This window comes from Morone saxatilis, unplaced genomic scaffold (assembly GCF_004916995.1).
Source record: "Morone saxatilis isolate NCDOM2014 unplaced genomic scaffold, NCSU_SB_2.0 Contig16, whole genome shotgun sequence".
NCBI lineage: Eukaryota > Metazoa > Chordata > Actinopteri > Moronidae > Morone > Morone saxatilis.
The window spans coordinates 27,962,740-27,975,355 of NW_023339718.1; positions in this window are offsets into that span (position 1 = coordinate 27,962,740).

The window sequence follows — 12,616 nt, forward strand, 5'->3', positions numbered from 1 at the left end:
GTATTTCAGATTCTGATTCTGATTCTGATACATTATGATTTAAGATTTAAGGAAAAGAGGAGGGACCTCATAGGCAATATAATTTAGCGCTTGTGCTTGGCGCAGTAACAAATCAATTTTTTAACAAATGCAGAACTGCTAATGAATCTTGTGTGCAAGGCTGAATCTGTTGTGGTCAGTTATTTGGTTTGCCTACTTAAAATGCACCAAAGGACCAAAGTATGCTAATTGTAATGATAAGTTCACTGCAATTTTGTCTCTTAGGAAGAGATAATTTTCTCAAACATAGCGCCCTTCAGATAATTCTGTGGATGGAGTGTCTCATCTCAGCTGAAGTACAGGGGTCATTAAGTGTTGCTGTGGGGAGCTAACTGTGGGGATGAACCTAAGCCCCCCATCCCCCAACACTTCTCCCCCCACCTCTCCCCACTATCACTTCTCCACATGCAGTTAGTTCTTCCATTGCAATGGCTGTGCTACTATAGTATTGTAGAGCAGTGTACAATTTATTGCAATTTTCTATATTTGGATTTTAACAAGTCTAAAAAAAGAGTAATTCACATAGAAGCGCATACAAAAATGTTACAAAAATTGTCTTAACTTTTCCATTAAGGCAGGATTTTTCTAGATACTACCATTGCCAAACCACTCCATTGTGTTACCACTAATAAGGCCCTTATAACAAAGGCAAACAACAAAGACATGTTGGTGCCATGAGTGCCATCAATTCATAAAGAGGATCTATTTTTCCTTGGGCGAGGGAGTATTTATTGCACCTCCAGCCTGGGGAGGGGAGTGCAGAGCGCTCTGCTAGAGGCCCAAATGGATTTTCAACTATGGACCCTAAACCTTTCAAACCATAACGCTGCTGAATAGCAGTTAGAGGTTGCCATGCCAACGCCATGTAGAGGGACATTTCAGCTGCATCAGAGAGAAAGCTTGGCCAGATGTCTTCAACAATTTGCTCTGAAAAGATTCACCATCCGCCATGCTCATTAGAGAGCAGCAATCAGAGGAACAGGGAGATATGTGGCTTTCCTGTCTGGATGGCACGTTTCTCTATCTCTCTTCCACCTTTATAATAAAGAGAAGATGCCCTCTAAAACATGGCAGTCCTCTTAGATGTGCAGCCTGTTCCACTGGCTGTTTCTGGTGTATATTTTCTAAAATATTTATGTCTTATTTCTGCATCTGTGACATGCTCAGTTCAGTATGCAGCTGACACGCTCTGGCAGTGGAGAGAGGCATCTGGCCAACACAGAAGAGAGCAAGCAACTTTGTGAATTATTAATTGTATAAATCAACACCTGTGGTGTGGCTGACAGTTTGCAGAAGCAGGGAGGCTGCTGCTGCTGTCGGCCTTGGAAAAGCTCACTGACCAACCAGGCCAACAACTAAGCTAGAACTCCCTTCCTAGCTTTAAGTGAATTAACATACAGACTACACCAAAAATACGGGAATTTACAATCTCATTAGCACCCATTTTCTCCCGAATAACCATTACCTTCAAATGTTCTCATGGCTTGCAATTTAGATCAATTATGACATTTTTTGCAGAAAGAACTCAGCAATTATGAAAAAGATTGTGAAAAAATTACACTAACTTAAGGGGTTGCAATGCTCACAACTGTATTTATTAGCATGGTAAATATGTCACCTTTCATTGCTGTGTCAATATTTCACACCGTCATCGTCGTTCAGCCAACGGGCGGAGAGGCAACAGGGAACAGTTTAGAGCTGGAATATTATCAAATAAATTAAAAGTGGAACAGTAGGCAGACTAAGCAAAACATTTTGGTGAGTTTTATTTAATTCATGTCCAGTTTGAAATGTATTTTACGATCGTTTGCAAGTCAAACATGAAACTTTGGTCACCTAGACAAGCATGAACTTTTCTTCAGTCCAGTCGTTGCATTTTGTCTGTATTTTTCAATAAGGGGGACAGAGTATATTACGGTGGCCGACAAAGGGCAATTTTATAATCTTTCATAATATTATAATATTGTATGATTATAAAAACATAATAATATAATATTATAGAAGAATGTATAATATTCTTCTATAATATTAAATCATATTAAATAGTATTAAATAATCATAATTAAATATTATAATTATACAATATTATAATATAAAAAGATTACGGCCAAGTGTTTAAAAAAAGACATAAAGGAAAACGTTAACATTTTACTCTCCTCTCCAAAACTTTTAGCAAACTCTCTTCTCTTCTTCTTCCTTCTCTTTTCTTCTTCTTCTTCTCTCTGTGTGTCTCTCCACAGGACTGGTCCATCCCTTGGGCGTCAGTCCCCCTAGTGGCCTGGCCTGTGCGAATTTGCAGCATTTCTATCTGTCAGTTTGTTTGTTGTGTTTTTAAATTTTGCAGCATTTTCTGGATTTGTGGTTTGTTAAGTTTGCTTCTGCCATCTGTGATGCATGAATTTTTCTTGCTGCGTTCTGTATATGTGGGTTTTTTTGAATGCATCATCCCGTGTTTGAAGCATTTGCCGTTCGCGGAGGGTTTGCCCTTTTTCGGCCACCGTAGATATAGATTGTAAATTAATGAATTTTTAGCAACCTGAACTCACTTAGGCTAGTGCAATATTTGGCTATACTTTCTTCTTCCCACTTCTCAATAGCATTGCGCATCTGCTTGCAACCTCCCATGCCTGCAAAATGAAGCAACATTCAGTAACAAACTGTAGTTCCTAATTGGCCATTTGAGGCTCCAGAAAGTGAGTCAATCTCATAATGTCTCATTTTAAATTGCCCAACTTTACAGTAGAAATGGTTTAAAGCCAGTACCAAAAAAAACTGTGTTCTTTTTTCTCTATAGCTTATTTCCCCATTTCATTGACAATGGTACATTTTTAAATAAACTCACCCATTTACATTATATCAGATTAAAGTTTATGCAAACTTAAGGGCGTGGCCACTTTGCATGCCAAGGTCAGTGCCATTACAGGCGGGTGTTTTCCAGTAACCAGTTTCATCAGGACCGCCTTCACTCCACCCACGTCCACCTCTTTGCCCTTTTTTGGATTACTGACACGCATCCATGCAGATGTTTGCATAGTCACAGAGAAAAGAAAAGACAGAATGTTACAATTAAAATACTTTCATATCACGGCTGGGACTGGTCATCGGGCATACGGGAATTTGCCAGTGGCCGATGGTGATTTTTGGGCCGGGCCTTTTTTTTTTTTTTTTTTTACTAATGGTACTTAGTAGCTATTTAGTAATGGTATTAGTCATTGATACCTATTGGTTACACAAAACTGGTAGATCGGGGGCCCATTAGTCTGATTGATTCTGGGCTGGACCAATTACAAGCCGAGGGCCGATGCCCCCTCCCTCTTGGGCCTCTGGCTGTCAATCAAGCAATCATACAGAAATGAGGGACATCACGAAAATGGACAGCAAGAAGCGCAAAGGAGGCGTGGAAAAAATTTTGAGTTAAAAGAGACAAGCCCTCAGGCAGATGCTGCCAAATGTGTTAAAATAACATCAAGATGTTTTGCTGACCTTGAGCTGGAGTCTTGCGTCTAGTGTCCGTTGAATGATGTTCAGCCTTCTCTTTATTTGCCAAGACACTGGATTTTTCCACAGGATTTCCTAATGGTTTTAATTGCATGTGCCATAAGCTGAAAGTGAAACTTAGGTTCTATGATTGCTCCGGTCACTTGTCTGTCGGTCCAGGTTATATTTTTATTCAGTGTTTTGTGCCAAGTTAGCTCAAGTCGGTAGAGCGGAAACCATACATGGAGTTGCCTGCAGTTGGTGCGTGTTTAAATCCGACTTGGCGGCATCAGGATTTACTATTAGGCCTAGTATTTTGCCCCCCCCTCATAAAGTGCTGACCACCCCTTTGGCCCACTCCCTTGTATAAAAGTTCTAGTTCTGCCTCTGTTTAGTTTATTAACAAGTAACACCAACAAGACAGTGTACAAGCATTGTCACAAGAAAGTTTGTTTTCATTCATAGGCTTCATTGTCTTTCCATCAATACCTGGTGGGCCGGTCTCGGCTCAAAATGCCCGGGCCGATTTTTTGTCCCAGTCCAGCCCTGCTTCATATATTAATCCAACCCCAGCCAGGCCCAGAACTCTGCACTCCACTCAGTTTGCTGAACTCTACCTCTGTGTCAAAGACAAACCTTGGGCTTCACTGTCTTTCACGTTATGTGAGCAGGGGTCTGTTGATAGGCAGTTTTATGCAGGGAGAATGTGCCAACTAGGTCTGACACAACATAGCACAGAGTAAAATGGACTGCCCAATAAAACACACTGCTCCTCACACACATGCACAGACAGTGGCAGTAAAGTTGATTAGGAAGCACTCCAGCTCTGCAGAGTGACAGCCACAGTTTCCTTGTGGTGTGAAGAGTGAAGGATGGCCCTGAAGCTCTGACTGCAGGACCACAGGAATGCAGTCACACTCTGTCTATGGCCATACTCAATTACAGCCACTGAGATGTTTCTCCTTAACTTCAGATGTTGAACAATCAGTTTTGTGTTTTTGATTATTGTGGCCCAAAGTTACTGAATTTGCAGGCTTAAAAGTTTGCAAATTTCCATTGTTCAGTTTTTATAATGGAGGAGATTTGTTTACCTTTCTGTAAAATGGGAGGGTAAAGCAAGGGAGTTGCAATCTGCAACTACACCACTAGATGCCACAAAATCCTACAGATTCAACCTTTAATTTACAATTATTTGCAAACCTTTGTGAGGAGAGTCACAAAAAACAGATGCAGTCAAAGATTAAAAATTACATAACTTGGATTATAAGGCTTGCAAGTTTTTAAATTATTATTAATTGAATGAAAATAAAAGGGGTAAAAAGAGTTGGAATTAAAGGTCCAGTGTGTAGGATTTAGTGGCTATTAGCGGTGTAGTTTAGTAAATGTAGTGTAGTAAATTTCAACTCACTCGCTTCATCCTCCCCTTTTAAGCACAAAACGAAGCAGAAGTGTTTGGTTTGTCTCGTCTGGGCTACTATAGAAACAGTGCCTGAAATGGGCCAGTGCTCACCAGTACTGAGTATCACTTCTGATTTTTGTCCACATGAGAACCCTCACTTTTTAGTGTGTTCCACCACCTCCTGGCCACCTCCTGGTTTTGCCAACAACCCCCCAAAAGTCCCTGCCAGAGCTCCAGTTTGGCGGCTGTAACATCGATCTTGTGGAGGATCCCTCCCCTTACACCTCGTACACATAGGTGAACAGCTGCTGCCAGCACCTATGTTTTCCTCATACACTAACGACTAACTCATACCAGGCGTAATTTAAATTTAAAGTGATGAGTGGTAACCAGAAAGCAGTCACGTGTAGTTTGTTTACCCCAGAGAGAGAATGCAAGAAAGAGAGAAAGAGAGAGAGAGTGCAGTGGAAAGATACTGCCCTTTAGCCAGTCCATTTCTGGCGAAGGCGGTGTGAACAACACCTTACATTGCCGCAAGAATGAAAGCTTTGTTTTGCGGACGTCCCAATGAGGGTATGTCGTCACGTGAAAACTGAATATTCAGGTGTTTATGCGAACGAACGAAAACATACCTATGAATATTATAGTCCATTTCTGACAACAGATCCTCCTACGACCCTTAAAACTAAATAAACTAAAAGAATTCGGTCAAAAGTCAAACTCAGTTAACAGTGAATAAACTTTTGTCGAAGCAGGAAGGGGAATGCTGGAAGGCGCTCTTGAGTGAAGACAAATTGAAAGAATTGATTTCACAGAGCTACAATCCCACTAACAAACTAACTCTGTCACTGACTTTTGATGATGTGTCACTAGAAGTATTGGAGCGAAGCAGACATTATATCTTGTTGTAAACGTGTGTTTTGTATGATGTGAATCCCAGCAGCCACTTTGTACTCACTTCATGGCTGAAGCACTTGTAGCTCATAGCAACCATGCACAGCAGACAAAAGGAAGGGGAATGTAAAGAGCTATGCTAAACAGATCACTGATAAAAGTATTCAGGCGTAGCTGTCATTCACTGATATTGATGTTACAGGTTAACTTTTTGACACCCAGGAGCGAATAATGTTAAGTTTTTAGAACAAATGATAAATAGCAGAGCCTGGAATAATGTTGTAGGAACAAGGCCAGAAACTGAATACATTATGGTTGGTGAGTAAAAAAGTACAACACATTTTTCTGCACATCTGAAACCCACTTTTCAAAATGGGCACTGTTTCTTAAGGCTGCTAATGGACTGATGAATGCAGCTACATCAGACTACAGTCAACACACCGTATTCCTTTCTCACGGTTGGTGCATTATTGGTATAAAAGATCAGAGACTATAAAGCAAAGCTGTATAAGTAATTAAAAATAAACCTTGAATTAGAAACTTTTTTCATTGGACTACAACCAAATATAGCCCATTAAATGAGACCATACATAGATGGAGAATATTTGCCAACCTCCCTCTTATCTTGTTGGGAGGTAGCAAGACACACTTCCTCCATCAACCTTCCCCTACACTGTTGACTTTCCACTACAGAACTGTTTCTAATCAATCCTTTGTCTTAACTTTGCTGAGATAAGGGTCTGAATAAATTGTCAGCTCCTGCTGTTTATCAGCTCCAGTGTTTCGCTCTATGTGTTTGTCAGCACATCATTAGGGGCCAGCGGATGGCTAATTAGTTGTTTATACAGTAAGCTGATTAAAGTTGGATTTGCATTGTGTTGCACCATGGGATCCATGCAGAGATGCTGAGCTCTCAGTCACAGCTTTGAAACTCATTTCCTTCTCTCATTCTGCTACAGAAAGCAAAACTAAAGAAAGTTATGAGCCAGTGACAGATCACTGACAGCAGCAACGATGGCTCACTGAGAGAGTTTCAACAGCAAAAGGTCAACAGTTTGATTTAAAATACCTTTATTCTACCATTATTCTTTTTCTTAGTTTTCTTCTTCTTTTTTTGTTTCTCTTTCTCTGTGTACAACTTTAGCACAATTTATGCCTTTTATGAAATCATTATTTTTACATTTAAGACAGAAGGGAGCCACTGTTTACCTCAAAATGAATACTCCTCTTTATGAGCTATTTTTGTCTATAACTGAGTCCTTTAAGTTGCATTTTCTTAAAGTTGTAATCTGTAACATTTCTACAGACTTAAAATGCCTATTTACTAGAACTATGTTCTATATGTAGTTGAGTTGTGTACTTACATTATCCCAAATGTTTCTAACAATGTTCAAACCCAGAGTTATTTTATTTCGCCTGTCACCTATCATATCCCCTTTGTGCATGCATCAGAATTGCCAGAAGCTGTCAGACTTTTTATCCAGTTTGAAGCCACATATTTACCATACACTTTTTAGATATTGGTGGTTTTCAACTACATTTAAACTGGATGACAGACTTTAGTTTAAGTTATGAGAGAAACAAGCTGAGATAATGTTAGCAGCAGCTCGGCTTTAGATTTAAATGTCCAAAGCTGAAGAGGCTAGAGAGATATGATTGAAAGGCCAGTCCACTAAATGGAACTTGTGAGATTGTTTTTGAGTTAACTTGACTAACAACATTTAAACATTTTTCACTATGTGTACCACTGTCACATGGTAACAACTGGAGTACATAAACCAAGTATTCTTGTTTCCTCGTTTGCTTCAATGTTGTATGGCCCACTATTTATATGCATTGTGTTTTAAGGCTCAAGATAATTTATTTATCATTCTACAACACAAGGTTGTACAACAAATTTTTTGCAAAGCTTTGCAGTTCCTTCATGCTATAAACATAATTACATTTATATTAGAATAAAATACAAATACAGTCAAATTAATATATATACATGTACACACCCAGGAAATATTTCTACTTTGCATCTTTTGAATTTGCGTCTGGTTGAATGTAAACAGCTGCAACAAGATAGTGATGATAATATGGATCATCTTCACATAAAAAGAAACAGTGTCCATCCACTTTGACTGCGTTTGAGAACCAAGCATTATCAATGTAAACACAGAGTCCACCTCCCCTCGTCCTGCACTCGATTCAGTGCTGAGTGCTTGATCCAGGATGTTGATGGAGCAGTTCTATAAAAATGTAGGCACAACAGTCTCTGATTTCCCATTGTCTGGGCAGCCTGCACCCCATTTTGTGCAGACATTAGCCAGCAGCAGCCTTAAATCCAAGCTGGTCCAGCATGGCTCCAATCTGACTCTCTTCTTCTTCTCTTGGAGTGACAGCACCCACTGTGGTGGGCTGGTCCAGCTGACCTGGCTGGGTGGATCATATCAGGGTCCGCTGCTCTTTAATCCAAACCCCACGCTTCCTTTTCCAATGACTGTAGGCTATTTTTGTCATAGGTGATATGTGTCTTAGCAATAAAAACCAGATTAAAACCAGATAAGCTGTAGCATAGTCAAAATCTCCAGATCCAGTTAATTTAAACAAATTTGGCTTGCCTTATCCAACTCTCTTATACATCCATTTTTGAAAATGTGGTCCATATCAGATTCCAGTGTGAACAAATCACAGTCCTGAAGTGACCAACATGACAAATGTCAGTCTAGAGTGACGTAAAAGTCATGTGAATTCTGACTTGTACTCAGACTTGTATCTGATTGGATTGAAAATAGCCAAAAACAGAACTGAAATGATAAAATCCCATATGATTTGTACTGTTCACACTATCATATGACACAGAAGCAAAAAAAAAATCTGATTTGGCCCACTTTGGCCAGCAGTCAGAACACGGGCTATGTGGACAGATGAAATGCTGCCAACAAAGCTCTAATTGGTTAACTTTCTCCAACTGGGGGAAAAGCTGCTAGTCATGACACCAACCTGTTTGATTTACTGAGCAACGTGAGGGCAGTGTTTCAGAGGTCTGGAACCAGGCTTTTGGTTGGTATTGAATTGAATTGAATTGAATTATTGTCTCAAAACCAAATTTTATGGTATCACCTACTCCTACTTATAATACCAAAGTGCATTAATTTCTTCATTAATCTACTACATTGTACCTCAATTTAGTCTTTTTCCAACTCTATTTGTCATTTTCTGTCATTTCCAGCAATAAATGAAAACCTTCATTCAAATCAACAATCCAACATTATAAAGAGACACACCATCCATACAATTCTGGAAGCGCATCATAACAAGCCTTGCTGCTACTTATAAATCCCAACATTTTAGCATTTTTAATGTTTGCTCCATGCTCAGCTTGCAGTGGCTGCTTTTATTGATTTGTTTTCCCGCTAAGCTAATCATGCCTGCCGTTTATGGGCCAGGGAGGCAAACAGACACTTAGAGTGCCCCAGAGACAGCAGTTTAGAGCCAACTTGTCCACAGTGAAAGCAAGAGATAAGATTTTATTACACCCCCCAAACTTTAAATAAAACCAGCGCACCATAAAAGCTGGAATGCAGCAACACAAATTCATTCCCTCCATGTCAGTCAGGTGCTGTCTGAATCTCCCTCTGGCAGACTGCCCTGTTACAGACAGCTTTACTCCTGTGCCCATTCCAGTGGCAGAAGAAGTAGTCAGATCTTTTACTTAAGTAAAAGTACAAACACAGCAATGTGAAAAGTAAAAGTTCTGCATGAGAAATTATACGTAAGTAAAAGTACAGTAAGTATTAGCTGCAAAATGTACTTAAATTATTTAAGTAAAAGATTATTGTTCTGTCACTGATGCATCAAGGCGACCAGTAGCTCAACTGGTAGACTGGGCTCCATATAGTTGAGTCTAAACCTCGGGCCCTTTTGCTGGTGACACTTGAGTTTGTATGTGTGTGTCAAGTTTTTTTTATGTTTATTTTACAATGTGAATTAATTAACATGAGCACACTCTATCATGTAAAGGTGCCAGATTTAGCCATGGAAGCTAAAGTCCCTGCAGTCCCAGGCAGGTTGATGACATACTGTGTAAGAAAATGTTTTGACAAATAGTAAAACATTCATGTAACCATAGAACATATAAAATACATTAAAGGAAACATGCAAAAGAACATAAGAACAAACAATTACTAAAATACTACTCCTGATTATGACCTCATATTGGATTGTCTGGTAACCACTGTTTATACATTTGGAGAAACAGTTGAGAGATGTGATATTTCATAGTTCGGTGGGTATTATATTCCAGGAATGTGCTGCTTAAGAGGAAAAGGCTGACTGTAGGAACTTTTCTATATGGTATTTTACAGTCCCCACTGGTTGGAGCTCTGGTAGATGAGTTTTGATTTTGCTTAATGAATTCATTGGACTAGCTAGTTTTAAAGAACCATTGCGTAGGATTTAGTGCCATGCAGCTGTGAGATTGCAGTTTGCATCCAACTGAAACCGTAAGTCAACCAAGCTTGAAGAAAAAACTACAGTGGCTACAAAAACATAAAAGGCCATTTTTAAAGCCAGTGTTTAGTTGTCCCTTCTGGGTTAATGTAGAAACATGACAAACCCTGTAGAAGAGGACCCACTACCTCTGTAGATAAAAATGTCTCAATTTAAGGTAACAAAAAGACGATTCTTATTTTCTCAGTAAAAATTAGAATATTCCTGCTGACATATAACAAAGTATGACGTAGCATAAAAGAAAAGAAACCTGTGCAATGGGAGCCAAGATATCCTGACTCTCAGTCTCTAGTATGTGTCCAGTCTGTACCAAAAATTCTGAGTCCTACATCTCCCATAATGCAACACAATAGCATCTCACTTACATCCTCTGTGCCCACTTCTATCAAACTCCACTCCGCCGTTTGTTATGCAAGCTTTCTATTGTGAATTTGTCTCCAGGCCAAAGTAGAGAGCTTGATGCCATCATTATGACGAGGAGTATTTTCTCAGACTTGACAAAGCTCCTTCAGAGCCAGAGAAGACATTACAAATCAGTTCTCACAGGCTGAGTTGTACTAACCAAGACTAGAAAACTGGTCTTGACATTAAAATGGCTGATGTGGCCCTATTAAGAAAATAAGCCATGAGCTTGCAGATCATCTTTTCACAGATTATCTGTCTCATGTACTGCTGTCAGGATACAGTAAGAATTTCAGCAAATATGACAATAAGTTACTTTTATAAAAGTTACCTACTGCAGCTTTAAGACAAATATTTTTTTCAAAGTGAAATGCATAAAGTGCCCGTACAAACAATAAGTTAATAAATACAAAGCAAAAACAGGAAAGATTGACAAATGCAAAACTGCTCATGGTGTAAAGTTCATTTCTAAATCTGACCTGATTTATTTCGCTATTTCCTGCCTAATATTCAAATATGATAAATGAAATGCCACTAAAACAGCATGGAACACCAGACCCAGTCTAATGTATCATTTCAGGTTTACCAGGTTTTGTTTGAATAATTATGATGGGCTTCTAAACAATTAAATGAACAAAATAGAGTGTGCAGACTGTGTTGTCGGCAGATCCATTGTTTATTCTTGCAGCTTTGACATTCAGTTTGCCTTACAAAACATTTTATTGATTGATTGATTTGATTACCTTTTTTGAATTGACATCATTTGACAGTGGTTAACATTAGGTCTATAAGGACAGCTTATGATGTTAACAGCAAATACTTGAAAGTTGTTTCACCTTGAAGTCAAGGTCATTAACAAAAAGCAGAAGGTGGGTGAACTGATGCCAGAAAATTCATAACTTAATGTTAATTCGACAGAAATGTGAAATGTAATTCCTGTTTTATTGGGGTATAAAATGGTTTATTTATCTTTTCATATTTGTGTCCCTAGATACCATCATGTGTGGTGAGTGTGGGTTGAGGAAAGGCAGGGGACTGCCGGCTGCTGAACCCTTCTCAGTTGACCAGGAAGAGACAGCATTGGGAGTTTGCACAATGTGATTGATGCCTTACTTTTTACAGGTGGCTGAAACTTGCCAGCTGAATTGTTCCAAGGCAACACAATGTGTGAGTAGTGATGGATCCCTGAATGCTAACTTCCAAGGTAACCATCCCTAGTTAAATTAAACTCACTGATGGTAGAGGTCTGACACACAGCAGATGAGCTGTGATAACAGCCAATGTAACCCTTTAGAGATGAGGAACAGAAATGGATTACTCGATGTAATGATTATTTATGGCCAGTGGGATCAGAATGTTCGACTACGGAGCCCAGGATTAACCAAACAATACACCAGGAATGACTCAGACACAGTTGTACTTTCTTTGAGAAACAAAAAACTGCTTCCCTTTTAATACAAGGATGGGAAGGATAAGCTAAACACATAAAAATGCACACTCTCACACAAATCATACCCGGGTAAGTAGAAAAATAAAAAATATAAAAAAATCTCACAGCTGTGATTTAAAGTTCAAAATCAGTTTTTAGACACACAGAAAAGTGTAAACATTTTTAACATTTCAGTGCAAGGTGATGTTGTCAATGTCACACTTGGCCCAGACAGCTAATCAAATTAAGCAGGTTAAGGTTAGTTTTACTACATTACCACTTCTTTCCTGTTTTGATGCCATTTACTATGCCAGTAAATAGGTTCGTCAGACTGTGAGAGAGCCACAGAGCATGGTTGTAGTGGGGCGTGAAACCCCCCTTATCCACTTTTTAGGAAAATGGTAAATGTACTTGTATAGCGCCTTTCTAGTCTTCCGACCACTCAAAGCGCTTTTCACAAAATTCATGTCTGACCAGCT